Source organism: Bos indicus, chromosome 24 (genome assembly GCF_029378745.1).
Source record: "Bos indicus isolate NIAB-ARS_2022 breed Sahiwal x Tharparkar chromosome 24, NIAB-ARS_B.indTharparkar_mat_pri_1.0, whole genome shotgun sequence".
Taxonomy (NCBI): domain Eukaryota; kingdom Metazoa; phylum Chordata; class Mammalia; order Artiodactyla; family Bovidae; genus Bos; species Bos indicus.
The window spans coordinates 60,752,330-60,779,599 of record NC_091783.1 but is presented as its reverse complement, the minus strand read 5'-3'; positions in this window follow the sequence as shown (position 1 = coordinate 60,779,599).

Genomic DNA, 27,270 nt, shown 5'->3' with positions numbered 1-27,270 from the left:
TGGGCCGTGAGCCTAGCCTTGTACTTTATAACTGTCCTGAACATCTGATTCAGTCCTCTATTGGAGCTCTTTTGATATTTTTTTCCCCAGAAAACTCAATCTCTGATCTGTTTTTGTAGCAGGGACCTTTAGGTGAGTATAAGAAAAAAGCAGAAAATGCTTCTGGACAACAAGACTCAAAGGTCATTGTTAATTTAGTATGGTAACCAACAGTGTCAGACCTGCTTTGGCCCAGCCACTTCATTCTTCTGGGCCTACTAGTAACTGCCCCCTGCTCTTCCCCTGTAGCACGCTGGGCACGGTCTGACCCGGGGTTCATTTTCCAGTGCCATATCTTTCTGCCTTTTCATACTGCTCATGGGGTTCTCACAGCATGAATCCTCGAGTGGGACAGGAAGCCTGGCGTGCTGCAGTCCATGGGGTTGCAAAGAGTCAGACACGACTGAGTGACTGAACTGGAACGTGCCATTCCCTCCTCCAGTGGAACGTGTTCTGTCAGAACTCTTCACTATGGCCTGAACATCCTGGATGGCCCTGCACGGCGTGGCTCATAGTGCCACTGAGTTACACAAGCCCCTTAGCCACAGCTAGGCTGTGATCCATGAAGGGAGAATCCTCTATTGAAATACAATAAGCAACTGACTTCTAAGGATTTAGTTAATGCTTATTGTGAGGGTACAATATAAATACATTGCAAACAATGAGCGCACTGTCAAATCTCCAAGAGTGTTTGATCTACCTGATAAAGTGTATTCTGATTATCATCGATTGACAAAAGAATTTATATTGAAAATAAAGGGTCTTTTAAAAATTAATCTAGTTTTTCAAAGTCATATTGCCCACCTTTGTCCGTGAATGTAGGCATGTTTCTAACAGTAACATTTTATTCATATGTAATAAACAGAAAGAAGTTTACCTTTTTGCTGATTTTTCATATGGTGGACACAACAGTGCTGAGTATATTAAAACTAGAGAATGCCAGATTATTTCTACAATCTCTTATTTTGAAAGGTGAGAGATCAAATCTTTGTGGTGGCCGGTGGGCTTCTGGGGAACTCCAAAGACGATGTAGGTACAGTAGGTAGCTTTATAGCTGTAGAGCTCTGATTCTGGGCCCCGAATTTGGAAAGGCAGTACTGAAGAGCGCTCCCAGAGGAGCCATTATCGGAGCCTCAGTCGTGGCTGCATCAAGACAGGAAATGCTTCCAGATAATGCTTAGAGGGACCACAGCAAGACACAAAAATGACTGTCCGGAACCCTATTTTCAAAGTCATTTTGTTAAAATTAATACAAAAGTGCAGCAAACACAAGTCACACGCATTTTAGTGAGAAGGGAACCACTGATGTTGGGCACAGACCACACTTTCACTCTTCTCTTTGTCTTTGTTAGAAGCTTTCTCTATACTCAAGGATCAGTTTACCATCTTACCAGGAGACCCAAATTCTTATTTTACTTTTTTGATTACCATTTATGCAGCCATTTGTAGTCAATGATGCACAAGCCTCTTTCCACCTTATGGATAAATCGATTACCACCCAGTCAACTTTGCAAACGTTTTTAACCTATTTCTTCACTTATTTCAAATTCACTATATGCAGGCATTATAAGCCCAGGCTCTTGAGCTTAGTTTTTTCTTCTTTCTGTATTTGTGGTATATCCTCAAATTGCCTTCTATTATCTTCTTTCATATTCTGGCAAAACCAATTTTATTTAAAGCAAAACAAAATACATCCATTATCTTACATATATACCTCTCTACAATCAAAGACATCTTTAAAAAATTCTTAAAGTAGTAGGTTTTTACATTCATTCTAACCAGCTAGCTAATGACAAGAGTATAGTAAAACTAGAGTTTTCAGGTGTACAACATGTTAATATATACTAATAGCTTGACTTACTAATAGTTCAAAGTCTTAAAGTTAATTGGTAGGATAGAATGGCCACTTGGAAAACAATGTATTGTTTCTGACAAAGTTAAATGTAGAATAACCATAAGACCCAGAAATTCCGTTTCTGGATATGTACTTTAAAAAATTGCAAACAGGTATCAGATAAATACTTGTACATGAAAATGTATAGTAGTGCTATTCACAAGAGTTAAATTGTGGAAGCAACCAGATGTCCACCATGAGTGAATGAAGGATAGAGGAAGTGTGCTGTCTATAACTACAACGAAATATTACTCAGCTATTAAAATGAAGTGCTGGCGTATGCTCCAACGTGGATGAACCACGAAAGCATTACGCTCAGTGGAAGAGGCCCGGCAAAATAGGTCACATACTGCCTACTTCCATTCATATGAAATATCCAGAGCAGGTAAGCCCATAGATACAGAAAGCAGCTTGGAAGCTGCCAAGGGGATAGGGAGGAACAGGGAGTGACTGCTCAGTGGCCTGAGGTCTCGTTTTGGGGTGATGACCACCCCGTCTGGTTCTGGAACTGGGCAGAGGCAATGATTGTGCAACATCGAGAGTGTCCTCAATGCCACAGACATGGACACTTCAAAATGGCTAATTTCACGCCACATGAATTTCACCTCAATTTAAAAATTAGGAATTTGGGGGACTTCCCTGGTGGCCCAGTGGCTAAAACTCCCTGCTCCCAATGCAGGGGCCCGGGTTCGATCCCTCGTCAGGGAACTAGACCCCACATGCCGCAACTAAGACCCAAAACACCCAAATAAATAAATATTTTTGATTTCATATATTTACATGATTTTGTATGTATATGACATATAGAATTATAAACACTTAACGAGACCCTTTATATGACATTAGTTATACTTTAGTTGGACAAATAGTTTTACATTTTTGTAATAATGCAAATTTCCTTGAGTCATGAAACTTTAAAGCATTCAGATTGATTAAGCTTTCCATGATAAATCCAAGTTTTTGTATAATTTATAATATTGTTTTCTGTATTGTGTTAAAATCAGGGAGAAACATAATTCATTGCTTTGAATTAAAATTTTCACATTGAACAAGATAAACTTTTCAAAAGATTTATATTTTATGAACATCTGTAGTTATAAACCTAATATTGAAAATTTTTTAAATTGTGTTTGAAGTAACTTAGCATTCTTTTGCTTTTTATCTTATAACCAGTAATCAAGGCCATTAGTTTATCCAAGAGTTAAACTTTTTTATTCCTCTGAGGAATAGATTCAGCAAGCTTTTGAAGTTTTTTTCTTATAGAGCCAAAGTTGAAAGCATTAACATTTGATTTTCCTCCTTTCTGGAATTTATTTATTTCAGATTTTCCTCCTTTCAAATTTATGTTAAACCTTTAAAAATTTTTATTTTGAATTTATATGAGTGCTTGTGTATGCCAGTGAAGCAAAGTGGCTTTCATAAACACGAGTAACTTTGTACTGTTGCTAATTTTTCTCTCCTTTATCTGATTCATTATTTATCATGTGCACAATCATTTCAATAGATGAAAGATATCTACAGCCAATTAATTTCCAAAAAATTCTGTGGGGGGGGCAAGAAAAGAAAATTAAAAGTAGGAGAAGAGAGGAATGGGGTAGCCACAAATACAGAATGTGATAAAATATTTCATCTTCCTTTTACAAGGAAATAAAAAGGAAAAAAAAATTTCACATATAAGAACAACTTCAATTTTATAACCTCAGCCAGAGATTAAAAAATAAACAGAACAGAGAAGCTCGTGGCTCCAGCCACTGTGGATCTCAAAGGCTGTGTGCTGCTCCAGACAGCACAGAAAAGTTTCCTGAGTGACGCGATCTCTGCGCAGAATCATGCGAAGAGCTGACTCATGGCAAAGACCCTGATGTCCGGAAAGAGTGAAGGCAAGAGAAGGGGACGACAGAGGATGAGATGGCTGGATGGCATCACCGACGCGACGGACATGAGTTTGAGCAAGCTCCGGGAGTTGGTGATGGACAGGGAGGCCTGGCATGCTGCCATCCATGGGGTCACAGAGTCAAACACGCCTGAGCGACTGAACTGACTGGCATGACCTCATTGATGGGAGGTGCTTCTGCCTCATGACCAGCCATAACCCCAGCTCTCAGAGGCTCTGGGGGGAGGTGGGTAGGCTTTGGTTCTCTTTGGGCCTCAGTTAATCTTCAACTGGGGCCCAAGAAAGCTCATCCTTTAGGGCCTCATAGCGCTGCTTTCTATGTTCAAACTTGTCGCCAGCCTAGGATATTTGTAAGAACGCCTCTCTCCTCACTGTATACAATGATTGCATTAGCGATTCAACAATCAAAGATATCAGCATTCCCAGGTCAAACAGAGAGAGATGACACATAAACCAGAGTCTCCATCATTTACCACTTGACGGAGATCACCGTAAACCTAGATTCCTGACTTTTCAGTCATTAACAAGGAATACATCACTGCCTGAGCTCAAGCCACACCTGGTACCACACTTGATTCAGAAACACAAATAGAAACAGCCAGAAGAGCAGAGTTAGGAAGGAAAAAAGGCAGGTGTGGTATAGCTCTCTTGCTTCAGGGGTTCATTCTGTAAGTGAAAAGAGACACTTGATTTGCACAGTACGTGAGGTAAGTGGGTTTTGCAGTGAATCTGCAAACAATCAAGCTCTGGCAGGTGAAGCCCTTCCTCAGATAAATCTCTTGATGGCACCTCCGGAGCTGCAAAAAAGATGCATACGCAAAAGCACATGGACAATAAAAACTTTGTTCCTTCCCTCTCAAAGTGCAAGGTGTCAGGCTTCAAAAGTACTAAAGTGCCCAGCAAAACCCACAGCTGTTTAGTGGGAAGATACTACAAGCTTAACAAGATGATCAAATTTAGATAACTGGTTTATGTTGGTATAATATTTGTACTGATCATGCCCTCCAGGGGATCTTCCTGACCCAGGGATCGAACCCATGTCTCTTATGTCTCCTGCATTGGCAGGCAGGTTCCTCACCACTCACGCCGCCTGGGAAGCCTGTTCATGTATATTAGTTGTTGTTATCTGTCTGTTCAATAATATTTTATATGATCTTTATAGTCACTTAGATGTTATATCTATAAACACCACAATTACAAAAGTCATAAATAAAACATTTCCTCACCCCCTCGTTTTTTTTTTTTTTTTTAAGGTTTGTGGGATGTGTTCAAAATTTTAGTATCTTGAGGGCCGTAACTAGGTAGGGCGACTTTGTCTGTGTGTGATGCCACATGCTCCGCTATCACAGAAGCAGGAAAAAGTGTCAGTTTTGTGGGTGTGATGGTGTGCAGTGTTTCCTGGAGTCTCTGGGGTCTCCTGTCACACCTGTTATGAGGTGATTTGCATCTCCCCCCAGATTCACGTGTTGAAACTTCAACCCCTGGTACCTCAGAATGTGGCTGTACTTCAAAGACCTCTGAAGAGGCGGTTCGCTTAAAATGAGGAGTCGGGTTTGGCGCTGATCCCACCTGGCTGGTGGAAGCAGAGGCGCTGGGGAGGAGCGCACGGAGGAGGAGCGCACGGAGGAGGACCACGTGAGGGTGCAGTGAGAGGCGGCGTCTGCAAGCCCAGCAGACAAGGGGCCTCGGGAGAAACCAGCCCTGCTAGCACCTGAGCTTGGACTTCCAGCCTCCGGAACCGTGAGACGCTTCGTTTTTGTGGGTTAAGTCCCCCAGCCTGTTGTGCTTTGTTACGGCAGCTCAAGCAAGTTAATGTAACACGGCAGTTCAGTTCAGTTCAGTTCAGTCGCTCAGCCGTGTCCAACTCTTTGCGACCCCATGAATCGCAGCACACCAGGCCTCCCTGTCCATCACCAACTCCCGGAGTTCACTCAGACTCACGTCCATCGAGTCAGTGGCTGTCTGTCCATCCAGCCATCTCATCCTCTGTTGTCCCCTTCTCCTCCTGCCCCCAATCCCTCCTAGCATCAGAGCCTTTTCCAATGAGTCAACTCTTCACATGAGGTGGCCAAAGTACTGGAGTTTCAGCTTCAGCATCATTCCCTCCCAAGAAATCCCAGGGCTGATCTCCTTCAGAATGGACTGGCTGGATCTCCTTGCAGTCCACGGAGCGGTGGCTGCGCAGGCGCAGGAGGGCCTAGAGGAGCTATCCCACGTTGAAGGTCAGGAAGGGCGGCTGTGAGGAGATACCCCTCGTCCAAGGTAAGGAGCAACGGCTGCGGCTTTGCTGGAGCAGCTGTGAAGAGATACCCCACGCCCAAGGTAAGAGAAACCCAAGTAACACGGCAAATGCTCCCCAAACCAGCAAGTCCTGAGAGTGAGGCGGGGTGGTCACTGGCTGTTGTGACAACAGCTGGACCTTTCGGGGCGGTGCGTCTCAACCATGGCTGTGCATGAGAGGCACCCGGGAGTTGTTGCGTTTTGCTTTAATTGGAGGATAACTGCTTTACAGCCTTGTGTTGGCTTCTGCCCTACACCGACATGAATCAGCCACAGGGGTGCGCGTGTCCCCTCCCTCCCGAACCTCCCCCGCGCCCCGCCCTCTCCGCTGTCACGGGGCCCCCCACCCCCCCTCCGCGTCGCACGGCGCATGCGCACAGGCTGTCTGTTGCCCACACGGTCATGTCCACGTTTCAGCTCCGCTCTCTCCACTTGCCCCAGCCTCTCCTCCCTCACTGTGTCTACGGGTCTGTTCTCTATGTCTGCGGGGAGTTTAAAAAAATAACAATTCTCAGGCCTCACCGCCAGAGAATCTGATTTAGTTCATCTGGGGCAGGCTTGCATCCGGGTGTGTTGTAAGCTCCCCAGGGGATTCGAGTACGCAGCCCTGGCTAAGAACTCACATCTATAGCACTGAGTTTTGCAGAGGCCGCTTTGATCTACCGAAAGCTAGTCCACCTAATCGTCTGCGTTATTGTGGATGTTTTTTAAGCTGCATCAACATATTTTCCAAATTCTGCTGGAGTAACAGGAAACCAAGCTTGTATTCCAATTTGTAAGCTTAAAGTAGAGCCCTCTAAGGTCAGTACAAACAGTCCTAGGAGATGGGAAAAGTAGTTTGTCTACACGTATTAGAACTAGGAAGAAAGCATTGAAAAAATCCACCATTCATCATTTCTTGATCTTTGAAATGAATTTATATCCTTAAAAAAAAAAAACTTTAAATTTTGTATTGGAGTATAGATGATTAACAATGTGATGGTTTCAGGCAGACAGCAAAGGGACTCAGCCGTACTTACACATGTATTCATTCTCCCCGAAATTCCCCTCCCATCCAGACTGTCACATAACACTAAGCAGAGTTCCCTGTGCTATTCAGTAGGACCTCCTGGCTATCTGAAATGCATTTATACCCTCCTGTAGGGCCTTAACAGTTGACCACGGAGATAAACATATTTTGATATCCCCTTTGTACTGTGCTGATATTCAGCCTGCTGTCTTCCTCTTGGAAGAGGGTATGGAAAGAATGTGTATGTGTGTGCTGAGTCACTCAGTCGTGTCTGACTCTTTGTGACCTCATGGACTGTAGCTGGCCAGGCTCCTCTGTCCGTGGGATTTTCCAGGCAAGAATACTGGAGTGGGTTGCCATTTCCTTCTCCAGGGGATCCTCCTGACTCAGGGATCAAACCCGTGTCTCCTGCATTGGCCGGTGGATTCTATTACCATCAAGCCACCTGAGAAGCCCCATGAAGAGAATGGGGAACCTCGACAACAATCTTGAAGTATGTACATGAGAAAAACGTCCATTGAAGAAAGAAATCGTCATCTATCTAACTCCAGGGAATATTATCCTTTCCTAGTGACTCATAAAGAGTATTAACATTTTAAAGGATCTTTAAAAAAATATCCAACATTAATTAAATCAGCAGTTTCTAGACTTCACTGATCAGGAATTACCCTCTTTCCTCTTTTTCCCTCTTTGGGTAACAGCCATTATCATCCTGCAGACCTAGTGGTCCTGGGAATTCACTTCAGGCAATGTTCTATTATTGGATTTTATCCCCAAGTTTTTTGAGGGGATTAGGAATGAGCTCCTGAATTTTGGGAAAATAAATGCTTCTTGCTAAAGCATTTTTGGAGTTTCTAAACTGGATTTGGAGACCGTGGCCTGGGCTCAGGAAGGAGGGCTCCCCTGGCACTTGGCGTGGTACTTGTTTCGGTGCACCTTCCGTCTCCGCCACTGTGTGAGATAGCAAGAGTGTGAGGGGTGCCTGGCCACAGGGTCGGGAACGTTTGCTGAATGAGTGAACAGTCATGTTTCGGCTGCGATGCGACACTTGCAGCCCTGCTGCAAGATAAAATGTGCCACACCCCGCTCCACCACCGTGGGTTCCTGGCTCCTGGAAGTCAGCATATCTCACTTGTTCTAATAGGTTATCACGTAGCAAGAGGTCTGGGTGGGGAGCAAGTATTCTCGGCTGATGACTAGTCCTCAGCCCAGTCCCCCCGAGAAGCTGAGAGGAAGAGGTAAGCAGGTCCCTTTGTTCTCTTTGAGCCCCAGTTAACCTTTCATTGGAGCCCGAGAAAATTGGCGCTTTGCAAGTTATTGGCATCCTTGCCCAGGGCATGGTGGCCCTGCTTTGTCCAATCTTGTCACCAGCCTAGGACATTGCTAAAACATGTGTCTCCTCATTTTATATGATGTACATACAAACATTTCAACAGCAGAATATTTTCAATGTATTACTGAAATTACTTTTATCTTCCACATTATTTCGGTGACAAATGGTTTATAAGATTATAAATCTCATGCAATAGTAATGTCAAGATGCCAGCAATATTATGCAAAATTCATAAGCATTTTCTGGAAGAAGTTAGCCAGTAGGGACAGGACTTAAAGGTGATGTGAGTGTTGTCATTATCGCAGGTGATTATGATTAAACCATCATCTCCATACACTTGACACTGGCCCAAATCATTAATTGCTGTGTGTTAATTGATCATTTATTCAGAGCCAGGCCCTGCACTAGAAGATAAAATAATAGAGAAAACAATTTCTGCCCTTGGAGAGTTTCCAATCTAGTTAATCATGACTAATTATGAATAGAAGTAATAAATGTGTACAGAGGCAACTTGCTACTAAGTGATTGAGGCTAAATGATACATTTGCGCTCAAGGTCTGTAGACCAAAGAAACGTGTGTGTGTGGCGGGGCGGGTGGGGGGGTGGTGGGAATTAATCACAAAAGATGGAAAGATGAACTAGATGGCTTTTAAAGGATGAATGGAAGAACTGTGACATTTACAGATAAAAGAAATAAACCTCTCAGAGGAATAGGGGTCAAACTCAGAAACAAATAATAGATTTATTAAGTGAATTATTTACAATAGCACTTGTACATCAAACAGGGAAAACATGTTACTTTTCAAATACTTTCAAAGATTTGCTCATGCATTTAATTTTGAAGTGGGAATGTAAGTGATAGGTGATGGGTCTTCTGAGTGTGACCTCTGATGCTGTCATATTTGGTGTCTGATGAGCAAGACAGTCGTCTCACTGGAAGGATTAAACTCACTTAAGGTCATGGTTTCTGTCCTAGTTCTGTCCTACTGGCTAAGAGGAGGGGAGAAAGTACTGACTCCTAAACACTGAGGTACAGTCCAGACCTACATTTCTTTCTAACACTTACATCAGGGACAAATTTTTTTTTCCAGGCCCAGGACTTAATGCACCAGAACTAGGAAACAGTTTAAAGTTTATAACGAGGAAATTGAATCCAAGAACACCCTAACCCTTTCAAGACATGGTTAATTTTCTAAATTCAGTCAGGTGAAATTCTCCTAGGAGAGAGCAGTGCTCACTCTGCCCCATGGAGGCATGAGTTGGTTACAGCTGCTGTGTTCAGGCGGACATTTGATGTTTGTGTGAAGAAAAAGAGTGGCAAGCACCACACAGTGGACCTGGCATGGGGCAGGGGCAAGAGAACTAGGAGAGAGGCGTGAACAGTGTTCCTAGCTGCGTTTTTATGTCCTTGTAATTGTTTCCATGTGGAAACCCAAAAGGCAAATTCAGGAAGAGTTCTGAATATATTGGCTTTCCCAGACAGTTTGTGTATTGTGAGAAGCTAACACAAAGGCTGTGCAATCCCTGGTGGGGAATGTTGGATTCAGAGAAAGAACAGAATCACAGGATGCTTTGCTTTTGATAGTCGTTGCTGGAAGGAGATCGGAGAGAGCAGATTACTGACATTCAGAGGGTCTTCTTCCTTGAGGATGATCTCAGGAGTCACAGATGACAGAACCAAGTCGTATCTGGAGACTCACACTAGTGTCCAGGCTTCTAATCCTTTGTCGCGGTCGAGGTTAATTCAGACCTTGGGACTACCGTAATCCCTTTCCCTGAGCTCCCTGTGAACATCCTTAGAGCTGGCAAAACTTCATCCTTTGAAGGACTGTTCTGAGGACTAAAAGGATACTATTCCTAACGCTCTTAGTGCAATTTCTAGCCCTGAGTAAGGGGGAGACATGAAGGTTGTTTATTTAGACAATTATTAGTATTAGGTTTGATTTTTGAAGTGAAGTTTTAGTTGCTCAGTCATGTCGGATTCTTTGCAACCCCATGGACTGTAGCCCGCCAGGCTCCTCTGTCCATGGGGATTCTCCAAGCAAGAATACTGGAGTGGGTAGCCATTCCCTTCTCCCCCACTGTCACACCCAGGAATTGAACCTGCAACTCCTGCATTGGCAGGCAGGTTCTTTACCACCGAACCACCTAGGAAGCCCAGATATTTCAGTATGAATCTGTAAAAGATAAAGTGTCCCTTTAAAACTATAACAACAATTCTATGAGGATACCTAAAAGTATGATCATTCATTTCAAAATGTCAAATATCACTACCTAGTCTGCATTCAAATTTCTCCATTAGTCTCATAATGTTTTTAAGAGTTGGTTCAAATTCAGAATAAAATATGGTTCATACTTAGGAATTAGTTGATGTTTCTTATGAGTTTTTTAACCAAAGATTCTTTCTCTCTCTTATTTTATCCCTGTGCTATTTTTTTTTTTAAACTGAGATAAATTTCCTTGCAATTTGTTTCTTATTTGTCTTGCTGAGTTTTCACAGAGTCAAGGTGTTTTAAAATGTAGGTTTTATGGGAATTCCCTAGCTATCCAGTGGTTAGGACTCCTAGGTTTCACTGCTGTGGGCCTGGGTTCAATCCCTGGGCCGAGAATTAAGATCCTGCAAGCCACTTGGTGGCTCAGATGGTTAAGAATCTGCCTGCAATGTGGGAGACCCGAATTCCATCCCTGGGTCTGGAAGATCCCTTGCAGAAGGGAATGGCAACCCCCTCCAGTACTCTTGCCTGGAGAATCCCCACGGACAGAGGAGCCTGGCGGGATACAGTTCACAGGGTTGCAAAGAGTTGGACACAATTGAACAACTTTCTCTTTTGTGGCCAAAAATAATTAGATAAAGAATGGGTTCTATTACTGTTCAGGTATGATGAGGCTCACAGATCAAGAGACAGTTGCCACTGAAAAGAGAGTCTGTGACTCACAGTTCCTGAGGGAAGAGGGCATGGCAGGCCACGTGAGAAAGCGTCAGGGGCGAGGGGGAGGAAATGAGGGCACGAGCTGTCATTGCAGTTTCCACGGAAAGGCCAGCAAGGCATCAAGCAAGCTGAAGACGGGCTACTTTGGGACTTCCCTGGTGGCCCAAGGGTTAAGAATTCGCCTGCCATGCAGGAGGCAAAGGTTCAGACGCTGGTCTAGGAAGATCCCACATGCTGTGGGGCAGCTAAGGCTCTGGGCCCACAGCTACTGAGCCTCTGCTCTAGAGCCAGGAGCTGCAACCATTGAGCCACGAGCCGTGGAGCCCGAGCTCTGCTGCAAGAGGAGCCCACTCAGTGAGAAGCCTGACGCTGCACCTAGAGAGAAGCCTCTGCTCACTGCAGCTAGAGAAAGCCCTTGCACAGCGACGAAGACCCAGTGTAGCTAAAAAAAAAAAAAAAAGATTGGCTAGTTTGTGTCTCAGTGGGCTCCATAAGGCTCCAGTTGTCAGGTGCCTGGCCCTGGAGTAATAGGTCAGAAAAATATTGCCACGGAGTGTAAGAGCCCCAGTTGAGGGGCTGGGGGGTTGACTCTGGATTGGCCAGTGTGTATATAAAGGTGTTGTCAAGCGTGAATTCTTCACTATTTCTAGTAACTGGTTACCCGTGAGAGGACAGTTTCCCATGCTTAGTAAGGCCCCAGTTGTCAAAACATTAGAATAAAACAATGTGTTATTACATAAGATTTTGTCTATTGCATCCCTGCTGTGTCACTTTATGGGCTTCCCTGGTAGCTCAGTTGGTAAAGAATCCACCTGCAATGCAGGGGATCCCAGTTTGATTCCTGGGTCAGGAAGATCTGCTGGAGAAGGGATAGGCTACCCATTCCAGTATTCTGGCCTGGAGAATTCCATGGACTGTATAGTTCATGGGGTCGCAGAGTCAGACACAACAGAGCGACTTTCACTTTCATGTCACTTTATATCTTTCTCTGTCCCCTATATTTGCTATAAATTAGAAACAAAATTTGGAGGCTTGATTGGATTCAAGTTTTATTTTTTACCACTTCCATCAGAAAAAATATAACATACAATTATCTCTTTTTATTATGCCAGCAGCCGTTGAAGAGCAATGGCTGAATTAAATTATTTAATTAGTAATTACAAAAGAAGGGCATTCTAATTCTATCATTCCTTCCCTGTTTACTAGAGAGAGAATTTTTTTTTGGTAAAGAGAAATGTTTCCTCATCAACTCTGTGATAACCCAGAGATAGATTGTAGAGGAACGGTAGATTAAATGCTTGACTCTTTCCCCTTATTGACCTGTTTTCAGAAATAATGTGTTGGTGTCAGCATCCTGTGAAAGTGACCAGTGAGTTGGTTTCAGAGACTTTGACATATCTGATGGGCTTCAATCCACTGTGTTCTTACTCATGCTGAAGTTGTCCCGTCTGGGGCCACTGAGCTTCTTTGAGTTGACCCCTTACTCATTTTGACGGGGCACAGTGGTTGACCTGTCTTCTGGGATGAGAAGTATTTCAAGCTTATATTGTTCATTTCCTGCCCTAGGTCTGGTGTGCGCTAAGTTGCTTCACTCCTGTTAGACTCTTTGTGACCCCAGGAACTGTAGCCCACCAGGCTCCTCTGTCCATGGGATTCTCCAGGCAAGAATGCTGCAGTGGGCTGCCATTCCCTCTTCCAGAGGATTGTCCTGATCCAGGGATCAAACCTGCCTCTCCTGCATTGGCAGGCGGGTTCTTTACCACGAGCACCGCCTGGGAAGCCATACTGAGGTTACATTCTACTAAAGGATCTTCATTTAAATTCTGTGTTTTTGAGTCACTGAAGTAATCCTTCTTGGTGTGGTTATGCCGCCGGCTGGATTCTGCTCTAGCCCATTCATTGCTTCATTTTAAGACTTCTAAGGATTACACATTCTTAAATTAAAAACTTCTTTGTAGTCAAGGTATATTCAGAGCAGCCTGGCTTTTATCCCTGTGTTCTCCATCCTGTCCCCCGGCTTCTGCTGTTCAGCTTTAGGTTTACATTTTCTTCTTCTTCTTTTTTTTTTTTTTATATGAGTAAATTTTAAAATTATAAGCAAATATTCATTACCCTGCCCAAGGTAAAGGTAGTATACTATTCACGCTTTTCTCCACTTAATATATGCTGCTGCTGCTGCTAAGTCGCTTTAGTCATGTCTGACTCTGTGCGACCCCATAGACGGCAGCCCACCAGGCTCCTCTGTCCATGGGATTTTCCAGGCAAGAGTACTGGAGTGAGGTGCCATCCAGATCACTAAATAGGAATATATTAAATGTGATATATTTGACTGTGTGGATCACAATAAACTCTGAAAAATTCTGAAAGAGATGGGAATACCAGACCACCTGACCTGCCTCTTGAGAAATCTGTATGCAGGTCAAAAAGCAAGAATTAGAACTGAACATGGAACAACAGACTGCTTCCAAATAGGAAAAGGAGTATGTCAAAGCTGTATATTGTCACCGTGTTTATTTAACTTATATGCAGAGTACATAATGAGAAATGCTGGGCTGGATGAATCACAAGCTGGAATCAAGATTGCCAGGAGAAATATCAATAACTTCAGATATGCAGATATCACCACCCTTATGGCAGAAAGGAAAGAACTAAAGAGCCTCTTGATGAAGGTGAAAGAGGAGAGTGAAAAAGTTGGCTTAAAACTCACCATTCAGAAAACAAAGATCATGGCATCTGGTCCCATCACTTCATGGCGAATAGATGGAGAAACAGTGGAAACAGTGTCAGACTTTATTTTTTGGGGCTCCAAAATCACTGCAGATGGTGACTGCAGCCATGACATTAAAAGACGCTTGCTCCTTGGAAGAAAAGTTATGACCAACCTAGATAGTGTATTGAAAAGCAGAGATATTACTTTGCCAGCAAAGGTCCATCTAGTTAAGGCTATGGTTTTTCCAGTGGTCATGTATGGATGTGAGAGTTGGACTGTGAAGAAAGCTGAGTGCTGAAGAATTGATGCTTTTGAACTGTGGTGTTGAAGAAGACTCTTGAGAGTCCCTTGGACTTCAAGGAGATCCAACTGGTCCATCCTAAAGGAAATCAGTCCTGGGTGTTCATTGGAAGGACTGATGCTGAAGCTGAAACTCGAATACTTTGGCCACCTGATGTGAAGAACTGACTCATTTGAAAAGACCCTGATTTGGGGAAAGATTGAAGGCAGGAGGAGAAGGGGACGACAGAGGATGAGCTGGTTGGATGGCATCACTGACGTGATGGACATGAGTTTGAGTAAACTCCGGGAGTTGGTGATGAACAGGGAGGCCTGGCGTGCTGCGTGTGGTTCATGGGGTCCCAAAGAGTCAGAGATGACTGAGTGACTGAACTGAACTGAAATGTGAAATAAAATTAAAGCCCCAAATTTTTATCTACAATTTCCAAATTCTGAAAGTTCTGAACACCCATAATTTTATCATAAGCTTGCAGAAAACTGATTGGAAAAAAATCAGCTCTGAACACACATAAAGTTATTCTTTGTCTTTATTTTTTATACTTATGTGCATTTATATTTGATACATATTCAATGCTAGAATACTTAAATATGAGTTCAGTTTCATATAGCTTGATGGTGTTAATATCTGGTATATGCACTCTATTACCTTCCTGAGACCTGAAAATTTTGAATTCTGAAACATATCACACTCCAAGGATTTCCAGTAAGACATTCTGAACCTGTAGTATATAAATCACTTGGTAACTTTTAGTCCCTTTCCTTCTCCCAACACCTGTTTTTGAATTTTATTTAATAAAGGATTGTGAGTATTTAGGATCAGCCTCCCATTTTTATATAATCAGGTAAAGAATATGATTCTCTCGCTATAGACTGAATGGGAACCAGAAACTCATGGGTTTTCCTTGCACAGGCCAAGCCTGGATGGGGCTCTCTGACTTCCTTCTCGGTAAGATAACTTCAGGGGCAAAGAGTTCCAGTGAGAAGCTTAGCAGACTTAGATTAGTATTTGTGTGTGTGTGTGTGTGTGTGTGTGTGTGTGTTTAAAATTTTGCCTGCGCTGGGTCACGGTGGAGCTCGGGCTCTTTAGTTGGGGTGCGTGGGCTTAGCTGCCCTGAAGCATGTGGGATCTTAGTTTCCAGACCAGAAATTAAATCTGAGTCCCCATCATGGGCTTCCCTGGTGGCTCAGATGGTAAAGAATCTGCCTATAATGCCTGCCGGGGAGACCTGGGTTGGGAAGATCCCCTGGAGGAGGGAACAGCAACCCACTGCAGTGTTCTTGCCTGGAGAATCCCATGGACAGAGGAGCCTGGGGGGCTATGGCCCATGGGGTCACGAAGTTGGACATGACTGAGAAGCTAAGCACGGCCCCTGCACTGGAAGGCGGATTCTTAACTGCTGGACCACCTGAGTCCCTAGATTAGTGTTTTGAGATTTTAGGTATAACTATGAAGCAGATACATTTTAAAGAAAATCGTGGCTAGAGTGATTTAACAGAATTCTGGCACTTTGCTGACCCCTTTTGTGTTAGAGTATCATAGAATTGGGGTTGGAAAGACCACCACCGTCCTGCCTTATCCTCAGCAGATACATTTCAAGACCTCCCACCCGAGGATGCCTGGAACCATGGATAGTGCCAAACCCTGTGTACACCATGTTTTTCCTGTACATACGTGCGTACCTACCTATGATAAAGTTTAATTTATAAATTAGGCACAGTAAGAAGTTAAGCACAATAACAAATAATAAAATAGAGCAGTTATAAGTATATATTTGGAGAAGGCAATGGCACCCCACTCCAGTACTCTTGCTTGGAAAATCCCATGGATGGAGGAGCCTGGTAGGCTGCAGTCCATGGGGTCGCTAAGAGTCTGACATGACTGAGCGACTTCACTTTCACTTTTCACTTTTATGCATTGGAGAAGGAAATGGCAACCCACTCCAGTGTTCTTGTCTGGAGAATTCCAAGGATGGGGGAGCCTGGTGGGCTGCCGTCTATGGGGTCGCACAGAGTCGGACACGACTGAAGCGACCTAGCAGCAGCAGTGGCAGCATAAGTATATATTATAATAAAATTATGTGATCTCTCTTTCTCAGAATATCTTATTGTACAGGTTTAATACCTTTTCCGTCTTAACAGAGCGCTGCTCACGCACTGTGGCCGTAACTTTTGCAGACTGAGCTGTGACAGCAAAATGGGCACAGGTTTCTCTTTCCTTCCTCACGATTTTATTGATACAGGTTCGTTCTTAATGTAGATTTTAGCCTCCTCAGCATGTGACTTTTTCTTTCTTTATGAAGTGGAGAAGGTTCACCCTTTCACTTAAAGGAAACACTCTATGGCTTTTCTTTGGTGCATCCAAACTGCCAGCATCACGACTTCTGTGCTTTGTGGTCGTTACTGAGTAAAGTAAGAGTTACTGGAACAGGACAAGTGTGATACCATGACAGTCCCTCTGATAACTGGGGTGGCTACAAAGTATCTAATGGGGGGACGTGCTGGACAAATGGATGATTCTTGTTCTGGGCAGGATAGAAAAGGACAACCAGAGCTCTCGTCAGTTCCTCGGAAGGGCGTGCAAGTTAAAAATGACAATTTGTTTATTTCTGGAATTTTCCTTTTCACGTTTTTGGACCACAGTTCCCTGTAGGTAACTGAAACCGTGGAAAGTAACACTGTGGATAGGGAGGGGCTCCTGTATTGGTTGTCGCTGGGAAGCATCTTCCAGAAAAGCTGGGCCAAGCATGACTGAGCAAGAAGCCTTTCCTAAGTTTTTCTGTTGCTTTTATGAGGAATCATTGAATTTAGAGTGTTGGTGTAGTGGGCAGATATGAATAATAATGACAATACTGCCCTACCTTATTGCCAAATAGTATTCTGACTTACTACTTTATAAGTTTTATCTGGGGGGTACCTTAGACCCAACTTTTCACAGCTGAGCAAGTGAGATCTCTCACTGTGGTCGATAGTATTACGTTCACAAGACTTGCTGCCTCTCCTGGTGAGAAGACTGTCCCTGCCCCACTGGCGAGTCACTGGACCTGCTCTGGCCTTCAGACTGTGAGTGGAGGTGACAGGAGCCACTTCCGGGAGAGAGATTCTGGAGCCAGCGTGTTATCTACCGTGTGCACGCTCTTTCCACTCTGTCACCAAGCCGTGACCACCCTGTGATGGATGTGGGAATTCAGGGAAGTAAACCTGAATCGTTGTAATCCATTGAGTTTGGGGGGCTCTTTGTTACCACAGCATAACCTGACTTACACTGATGGATACCCTCGCCTACAGTCATTTAGCTGGCGATGAACTCTGTCGGAGGCCCCACATCCAGATGAAGCCCTCAAGTTTTCACTCAAGATAGCAATTATCCTTTCGATTTTCTAAGCCTCGTTTTCCTTACTCATTTCTGAAATAGCTTGGGACACCAAATTAATATTCATGAATTCTTTGAGTTCTTATGTATATGGCAAATATTAAGTGCTAAAGTCCCAGCATCTATGGATATAACAAATATTAAGTATTATAAACATGCTTACCATCAGACAGGGAGTGAAAACAAGGTGACTGAGAAATTAGTAATCTAGAAAGTAGAAGAAAGATGAAAAGGAGACAAGAGGCGTACCATGATGGATGAACTTGCTTGGTATTTTAATTTTCCTTGCTCTGAACTGAAAGAGAAGACTTTTGAAAGAAAGGTGCTTTCATCAATCTTTCTCATTTCTTTTCCTCACCAGAATAAGGAGATAGGAAGCCTTCATCTTATGGGGACAGGGGGCAGGATTCCTCATCCATAAAATTAAGATGGAATTTTCAAATTTAATTTTGACATTGCATCTTTTTGGTCTTATGTGCTCATATGAATATGCTGAGTTTGGGGTTTGGATGACCCCCTTCTCTGTCACTTCTCCCCCTTTTTTCTCTCTTCCTTCTCTTTCATTTTATCAAAAGAAAACCCCTAGGGCCAATCTATCATACTAGCACTCGAGTCCATCAGAATATATTTTAAAGGCCCTTCTAGCTCAGGTAGTGACAAGTCTTGGATAGATTCCTGAATTCTATATTTTCATGGACTAAATAACTGTTAAGACTCTATAATTTATTCTAATGTCTTTGGATGTTTGAGAAAATCAATGACGAGTGGGAGATGACATGATAATAAGGACGCTGAGAGAACACACCTCTTCCAGGAATTCTGTTCAGTGTTCCCTCTTATCACAGATACCTTGAGTCAGTCTGTCATGTGCCAGGAACATCTTGCTTCTACCGTCTATTGAAAGTAGATTTTATCTCAGATTAAAAAAAAATACATGTATATATACACCAGGATTCCATAACCATTTATTGTATGCCTACTGTGTGCCAGACTTTCTAATACTAATTCCCAAAATCAGCAATTTGGAATAACTTCAGGATTGGCACACAATTCTGAATTGCTTGGACCCAACTCATAATTACAGAACAATGGAAGAGATTAGAATAAACCTTTGAAATGCACCAATTTGGCTTGGCTTATGAAATCTCAATTTAAAGTATGAATTGAGAAGGTAAGAAAGACCCAAAAATAAAAGCACACAGATGGAAGAGACTCAAAGTGGGCTCTGGGACAGTGGCATCTGGACTTTTGGGCACCTGAGTGTGGGTGTTCATTGGAAGGACTGATGCTAAAGCTGAAACTCCAATACTTTGGCCACCTGATGCGAAGAGTTGACTCATTGGAAAAGACTCTGTACTGGGAGGGATTGGGGGCAGGAGGAGAAGGGGACGACAAAGGATGACATTAGCTGGATGGCATCATGGACTCTATGAACATGAGTTTGAGTAGACTTCAGGAGATGGTGATGGACAGGGAGGCCTGGCATGCTGCGATTCATGGGGTCACAAAGAGTCAGACACGACCGAGTGACTGAACTGACTGAACTGAGTGGCTAAGATCAGAGGTGCAAACCCACCAGCTGAGATACTCATTAATTCACTGACTCACCCCGAGAATTTTGATTACCAGGTAGAACATGCATTTCTTTTGAAGGATGATTACAGTGCAGTGACTGTGACGAGCCATGCTCTAATAGACTTGGAAGTTCCAAATAATGCACACATTTTTTTTTTAAAGAATATGGAGCAATATACCCAAACCAGTATTCTATTTCACTCTCTAGTTCTGACATAACTGTAGGGAAAAAAAAGTATTCCTGATTCTATTCTGATATCAGTATGCATTCATTTCTTTCATCACCTATAATTTGAGGACAGTGGAGTATCCTTTCGCTTTCATCAGCTTTTTCTCACTCATAGATGTTTGAACAGGTATGAGAAAAATAAGTTCTGGCAAGCAATAACTTGCAATTGCAGCTGTTTGGGGAAAAAAGAAACAAGGTGAGTTCAACCCACCACATAGGGAAGCCTGTTGGTTCTGGTCAGAGAAGCAGGATCCCAGAGGACAGTCGGGTTCTTCTCCCAGCCCCCATCTACTGTCTTGTCACTCCCAGTGGTGAGGGGAAGGACAGGGAGCCCCCATCTACGTCTTATCACTCCCCATGGTGAGGGAAGGACAGGGAGCCCTTGCCTTAGGTAGAAATACTCTGCTGAAACACTAATTGGCCAGAGTCCATGGGCTGGCTGGGTTGTTTGTTTTGCTCACAAGCCACCAAAGTCAGGAAGGCATTTTTATGGGCTAGGTCAAAATCAGATTGAGAGTTTCAGATGTTAAGATTATAAAATTTGGAAAGAGATGAGGAAAAGAAAGATAAAAAGATAATGAAACATATCGAAATAAAGCCTTTTTGATGCCCACTGATCCTGCTCCACTCCAAGTAAGAAATTTATTCTGTACGCCTTAGGGCAAGGGGGCAGAGGTCAACCGTTGATGGGATTTATGTCCTGGTAGTGCAGCTCTGGGGCTTCCTAGGTGGCTCAGTGGTAAAGAATCTGCCTGCAATGCAAGAGACGCAGGAGACTCGGGTTTGATCCCTGGGTTGGGAAGATCTCCTGGAGAAGGAAATGGCAACTTCTCCAGTATTGCCTGGAGAATCCCATGGACAGAGGAGCCTGGTGGGCTACAGTCCATGGGGTTACAAAAGCATTGGACACGACTTAGTGACTGAGCACGCACAGCACAGCTTGGGAAACCTTACTGAGATGACTGAGATTTGAGGGGAGGGAGGTGAGATAGGTAAAGACATGTGCAATTCAAGAATGGGTAATGAAAGTTATTGATAAATGACTTAAAATTTCATTAAGAACTGGAGGGAAATGGAGATTTCATAACAATGATCACAAGAAAGAATCCTGTCAGTTCAGTTCAGTTCAGTCACCCAGTCGTGTCCGACCCTTTGCAACCCCATGGACCGCACCACACCAGGCCTCTGTGTGCATCACTGCCTCCCAGAGTCCACCCAAACTCATGTCCGTTGAGTTGGTGATGCCATCCAACCAGCTCATCCTCTGTCGTCCCCTTCTCCTCCTGCCTTCAATCTTTCCCAGCATCAGGGTTTTTTCAAATGAGTCAGCCCTTTGCATCAGATGGCCAAAGTATTGGAGTTCAGCCTCAGCATAGTCCTTCCAATGAACACCCAGGACTCATCTCCTTTAGGACGGACTGGTTGGATCTCCTCGACGTCCAAGGGACTCTCAAGAGTCTTCTCCAACACCACAGTTCAAAAGCATCAGTTCGTTGGCACTAAGCTTTCTTTATAGTCCAACTCTCACATACATACATGACTGTGAGAAAAACCATAGCCTTGACTAGACAGACCTTTGTTGGCAAGGTAATGTCTTTGCTTTTTAATATGCTGTCTAGTTTGGTCATAACTTTCCTTCCAAGGAGTAAGTGTCTTTTAATTTCATGGCTGCAGTCACCATCTGCAGTGATTTTGGAGCCCCCCAAAAAATAAAGTCTGACACTGTTTCCACTGTTTCCCCATCTATTTGCCATGAAGTGATGGGACCGGATGCCATGATCTTAGTGTTCTGAATGTTGAGTTTTAAGCCAGATTTTTCACTCTCCTCTTTCACTTCCATCAAGAGTCTCTTTAGTTCTTTTTCCCTTTCTGCCATAAGGGTGGTGTCATCTGCATATATGAGGTTATTGATGTTTCTCCTGGCAATCTTGATTCCAGCTTGTGCTTCATCCAGCCCAGCATTTCTCATGATGTACTCTGCATGTAAGTTAAATAAGCACAGTGACAGTATACAGCCTTGACGTACCCCTTTTCCTATTTGGAACCAGTCTGTTGTTCCATGTCCAGTTCTGACTGTTGCTTCCTGACTTGCATATAGGTTTCTCAAGAGGCAGGTCAGGTGGTCTGGTATTCCCATCTCTTTCAGAATTTTCCACAGTTTGTTGTGATCCACACAGTCAAAGGCTTTGACATAGTTAATAAAGCAGAAATAGATGTTTTTCTGGAATTCTCTTGTTTTTTGATGGTCCAGCAGATGTTGGCAATTTAATTTCTGGTTCCTCTGCCTTTTCTAAATCCAGCTTGAACATCTGGAAGTTCACGGTTCATGTATTCAAGTTCATGGTTCAAGAATCCTGTCACTTTTAGCTAAAAAGCTGATAATTTTTCATTATCTAATAAGACCAGTTGCCCACGTATGCATTCTGCAAGTATTGCTTATCGATTACTGTGAGCCAAATCACCCCAAAACATAGCAGCTTAAAAAAGAAAATTCAAATGTATGTGGTCTCACAGTTTCTGAGAGTCAGGAGCCCAGGTGTGGCTGAGCTCGTGGATCTGGTCAGTACCTCTCATGCGGCTGCCATCAAGAAGTCAACCAGAGCTGCAGTCATCTGCAGGTTTGACCTGCTTTCAAGATGACTCATTCCCACTGCTCTTCTTGGCTGGAGGCTTCAGGTTCTTGGCAGGCAGAATCTCCAGAGGACTGCTCTCTCGTCTTTACCACGTGGCTCCCTCATCTTCGTAAAAGAGATTGACCTCGAGGAAGCTATTAATCGCTTTAGGACCTACCGTCAGGAATCTCCTGTGGTTGCTTCCGTTCTCTTTGTTAGAATCAAAGTAGAACCCACACTCAAGGGGAGGGAAATTAGGCCCCACTTTCTGAAGACAGGAGCAGCGAAGAAGTGTGAATATATTTTGAAGCTGCTGCGGCAATGAGTCATCGGGAAGAAAGCTGTCACTTTGTGGCGAAAAGCTTACTATGTTTGATTATTCAGCATAAACAATTTTCATGCCTTCTCCATAATTTAATCTTAGGCTGAGCTCTCTTTGCATATATAGCAGAGCACTAAAGAACACCCTTTCCAGCAATACGGGACCAGGAGAGAGTGAATCTGTCTGGAATTTTTAAAGGAAATAGAATTTCCCAGTTGGCTTACTTGGAGATGGTTCTAGTAAAAGCCATTCAGGAACCTCGGTGGACACTCTGGATCAGGACCACACCAGGCCTACTCCATTGGCATCGAATTTGCTTAAATACTACTTAAGCTGCTTCCATGACTGAACCTGACTATGTTTTCTCCTATCTTCGATTAATGATGATGCCTATTCTGTGTTGGGTGTGTTTCTTTCTAGGACTAGGAGTTGGGTGAATGAGGGAGGGACCATACAGGGAGTGTTGTGTTCAGTTCTAAGAAGAAAAAAATGGCAAAACCAAGACCACCTGATGGAACAGGACTGAAGAGACCCTAGCTGTGCTGTGTGCAGAACCCTCAGAGACCGCAGGGCAGAATGGCCTGGAGAGCATGCCTCCATGTCCCCTCCAGTAGGGGAGGGCAGGCTGGCTGGGGTCCGCCTGGCAGCCTAGGCATAGCCCTGTTTAAGGGCTTTCTCTGGAAGCGGAGTCTAATCTCTTTCAAGAACAGCCCTCAGGTGATAACTGACCAGGGTTAGTGTATAAATCCCTGGCTCCCTCACCCTTTAGATGGGATAACTCTGAGGCCCAGGTTCTACCCTGACTTCCAGAGTCTCCTGGAAGGAACGAGCCCAGGTTGCTCAGAGGGTAAGTAGCTTGATAACAGACACTCCATTGGCTTAACTCCCTGCTCCCTTGCTGGTGTTTCCTAGGAAAAGGTCCCAAATAAACTATTGCACCGAAGCAAATTTTTATAACAGGGTCAGCTTCTCTGTTATTCAGTCGCTAAGTTGTGCCTGACTCTTTGTAACCCCATGGATTTCAGCATGCCAGGCTTCCCTGTCCTTCATGAAATCCCAGAGTTTGTTCAAACTCATGTTCTTTGAGTCAGTAGGAATCTCAAATTAAGACAGTGGATGACACAACACAGTTGTCAGATATTTGGATGACCGTTATGCGGAAGAATGATTTAGATTTATTGTTCAAAGGGAAGACTTAGGACCACTAGCTAATGGATATTAGGAGGTGGGTTTTAGTTTGGCATAAGGAAGAATTCTATAATAATTCAAGACCGTGATGATAATTTTATGTGTCAGCTTGTTTGGGTCACAGGGTACCAGATATTTGGTTAAACATTATTTCTGGGTGTGTCTGTGAGGGTGTCTGCAGAAGAGATTCACATCTGAATCAGTAGACCAAGTACAGGAGACGCCCAAACCAAGGTGAGTGGGCATTAGCCGATCCATCGCGAATCCGGAACGAACAAAAAGGCAGACGGAGGGCGGGTTCACACTCTCCAACTGAGTGGAATCATCCTTCCTACCCTGCTCCTGGGTCCCCAGCCTTCAGACTCAGAGGGAGTCACACCACCGCCCTCCTGGGTCCCCAGCCTTCAGACTCAGAGGGAGTCTCACCACCGCCCTCCTGGGTCCCCAGCCTTCAGACTCAGAGGGAGTCACACCACCGCCCTCCTGGGTCCCCAGCCTTCAGACTCAGAGGGAGTCACACCACTGCCCTCCTGGGTCCCCAGCCTTCAGACTCAGAGGGAGTCTCACCACCGCCCTCCTGGGTCCCCAGCCTTCATACTCAGAGGGAGTCACACCACCGCCCTCCTGGGTCCCCAGCCTTCAGACTCAGAGGGAGTCACTCCACCACTCTCCTGGGTCCCCAGCCTTCAGACTCAGAGGAAGTCTCACCACCGCCCTCCTGGGTCCCCAGCCTTCAGACTCAGAGGGAGTCTCACCACCACTTTTCTGGGTCCCCAGCCTTCAGACTCAGAGGGAGTCACACCACCGCCCTCCTGGGTCCCCAGCCTTCAGACTCAGAGGGAGTCTCACCACCGCCCTCCTGGGTCCCCAGCCTTCAGACTCAGAGGGAGTCTCACCACCGCCCTCCTGGGTCCCCAGCCTTCATACTCAGAGGGAGTCACACCACTGCCCTCCTGGGTCCCCAGCCTTCAGACTCAGAGGGAGTCTCACCACCACTTTTCTGGGTCCCCAGCCTTCATACTCAGAGGGAGTCACACCGCCACCCTCCTGGGTCCCCAGCCTTCAGACTCAGAGGGAGTCACTCCACCACTCTCCTGGGTCCCCAGTGTACAGAGAGCAGATCACAGGACTTCTTGGCCTCCATTCTGTGTGAGCCGAGTATCTATGATAAATCTCTTCGTATACACTGGCTCTGTTCCCTGGAGAACCCTGACTAATACACTGTCTGAAAGTGGACTGGGTTGCCTTGGGAGGTAATAAGCTCAGTGTCACAGGGGACGTTTGTGCAGAGGCTGGCTAACCACTGGGGACGCGTGATTGATGCCAGGCCTAAACTAAGTGACTTTGAAGGTCAGAGGTGGGCTTACCGCGAAGCGGAGGAAGCTGAAAGCTTCGAGGCCCCTTTCAAGCCCAAGCACTGTGCTTGCGTGACCACACATTTCTCTAAGTGTGCGGAGCTTTGTGTTGCAATGAATGAAGACCACTGCTTCTGCTGCAACTTCATTATTTTCTGGGAATTTCTTGAAACCAAGTTTATGTGAATCCCAGTGGTTGTAGGTAGCACAGTGGCAGCAGGGCTAGAGACACATACAATTATGTGTAAAGTTGCACCTTTTTTATGTATCCCAATGCATTTGAGTTGGGGTAATTTTAAAATATCTGATGCGTCTTATCTTGCTGAAGTTCGGTGGTTCCAGATGAAGTAGCAAAATCACCACCAGCAACAAAACTCTGGTGACTTCCTGTGAATCTAAAATTATTTAAGAGTAAAAGGTTAAAAAAAACTCTTACACTGAGAATAATTCGATAACACGTGTCAAATACACAACATACGACACAAGAGCAATTTGAATTGCTTTGGGGCATTTTTAAATTCTTGATTAAAATATTTTTCCATAATTATTAACCAGCCAAAAATTTTAAATATGACAGGAAGGAAGTATCTTAAGTGGAAATCCTAAAGGTAATCTGAAATAAAATGAGTATAGTATTTCTCAGTTTTTAGACGTTTAAAAGCTATTATTTGTTGAGATTTCTTTTCTCATCTAGAGTAAAACTCACTCTTGTGCCCAATTTTGCATCCATAGAGTGCCCGTCTCATTTTCTTTTACTTCAAGGGGTCTACAGATAATTGGGACCTGCCAATATCCGAGGCGCTTGTTAGAAAAGTTGAAGTTTAGTTGATTTACAGTGTTCTGTTCGTCTCAAGTGTGCACCACAGTGACTCAATGTTTTTTGCAAATTATACTCTGTTACAGGTTATTACAAGATAATGGGCGAGATACTTTTGATTCTGAGACATGAATTCTCTTGCTTCTATAAGGTAAATGGCCACCATATTCTTGGCTTACCTGATTAAGATTATTTTTATAGTAGAATAATGGGATTTGGCCCTTTAACTGAAAAGTGCAGAGAAAATTCCCAGTCAAGCTTTTAACAAAATTTTAAAATACAAAGCCAAGGCTGGCCAGACCGTCTCTCTGGATTTGTCCCCATAGGGGCCATGAGTGTGGGTGCCTACCCACACTTTCTACAAGACTCTCATGAGCTAAAGGAACTCTGTAAATGTCTTGTTAAAAATGAAAGTAAAATGGTAAAAACTATTCTTTTGAATGCTCTTTTTTAAGATTAATCATTTTTTGAACTCTGCACGGAGTTCGTTGCTGTGCGGACTTTCTCTCGTTGCAGGGAGCGGGGGCTACTCTTCTTGTGGTCCGAGGGCTTCTCACCGCCGCGGCTTCTCCTTGCAGAACGGGGCTCTAGGGCGCGCGGGCTTCAGAAGCTGTGGCCCGTGGGCTCCGTGGTTGCGGCTCACTGGCTTAGCTGCTTTGCAGCATGTGGGATCTTCCTGGACCAAGCTTTGAATCCATGTCCCTGGTATTGGCAGGTGGATTCTTAACCGCTGGACCAAGAAGGAACCCCTCTTCTGAGTGCTTTCTAAGCTACACAGTACTCATCCAGGAGCGGAGGAAGTGACGATTGCATAAATACGTATAACAAGATTGATCCAGATGGTCAGCACAGAGAAAATGGAACCGTAAGACAATTAAAATTGACCGGTTACAAAAATGGGTTAAGCGTTTCTTGATTGTAAAGAAAATTTTGTCGGTCTAGAGCAGGAGTTAGCAATCTATGGCCCAAGGACCAAATCTGCTTCTGACTTGTTTTCTAAATAAAATTTTATCGAAACACAACCACACTCACTTATTTGCATGTTGTCTATGGCTGTTTTCTTGCTACAACCTTTGAGTTGGTATGATGGAGACTGTAGGGCCTGCAAAGCACCAACCTGTAGTCTAGAGATAACTACTGAATAGCACAAAATTACTCTCTGTGGAAGTTAATAACATGAATATGTTTAGGGGAAAATTCTTTTTCTATTAAAAATTCACAATAAAAGTCATCTTAATTTTGTAATAGAAGAACTTTAAAAATTGAAACATATATATATGTATTTGGCAATGAAAGTTGTGAAGCTTCTCTATATGTGAGTCAGGTTATGAATGATGACTGCAGAAGAGCAGAAAGATCAGGTTTAAAACTAAGGCTGTAATGATAATTGGCATCAGATATTAGCATAACTGG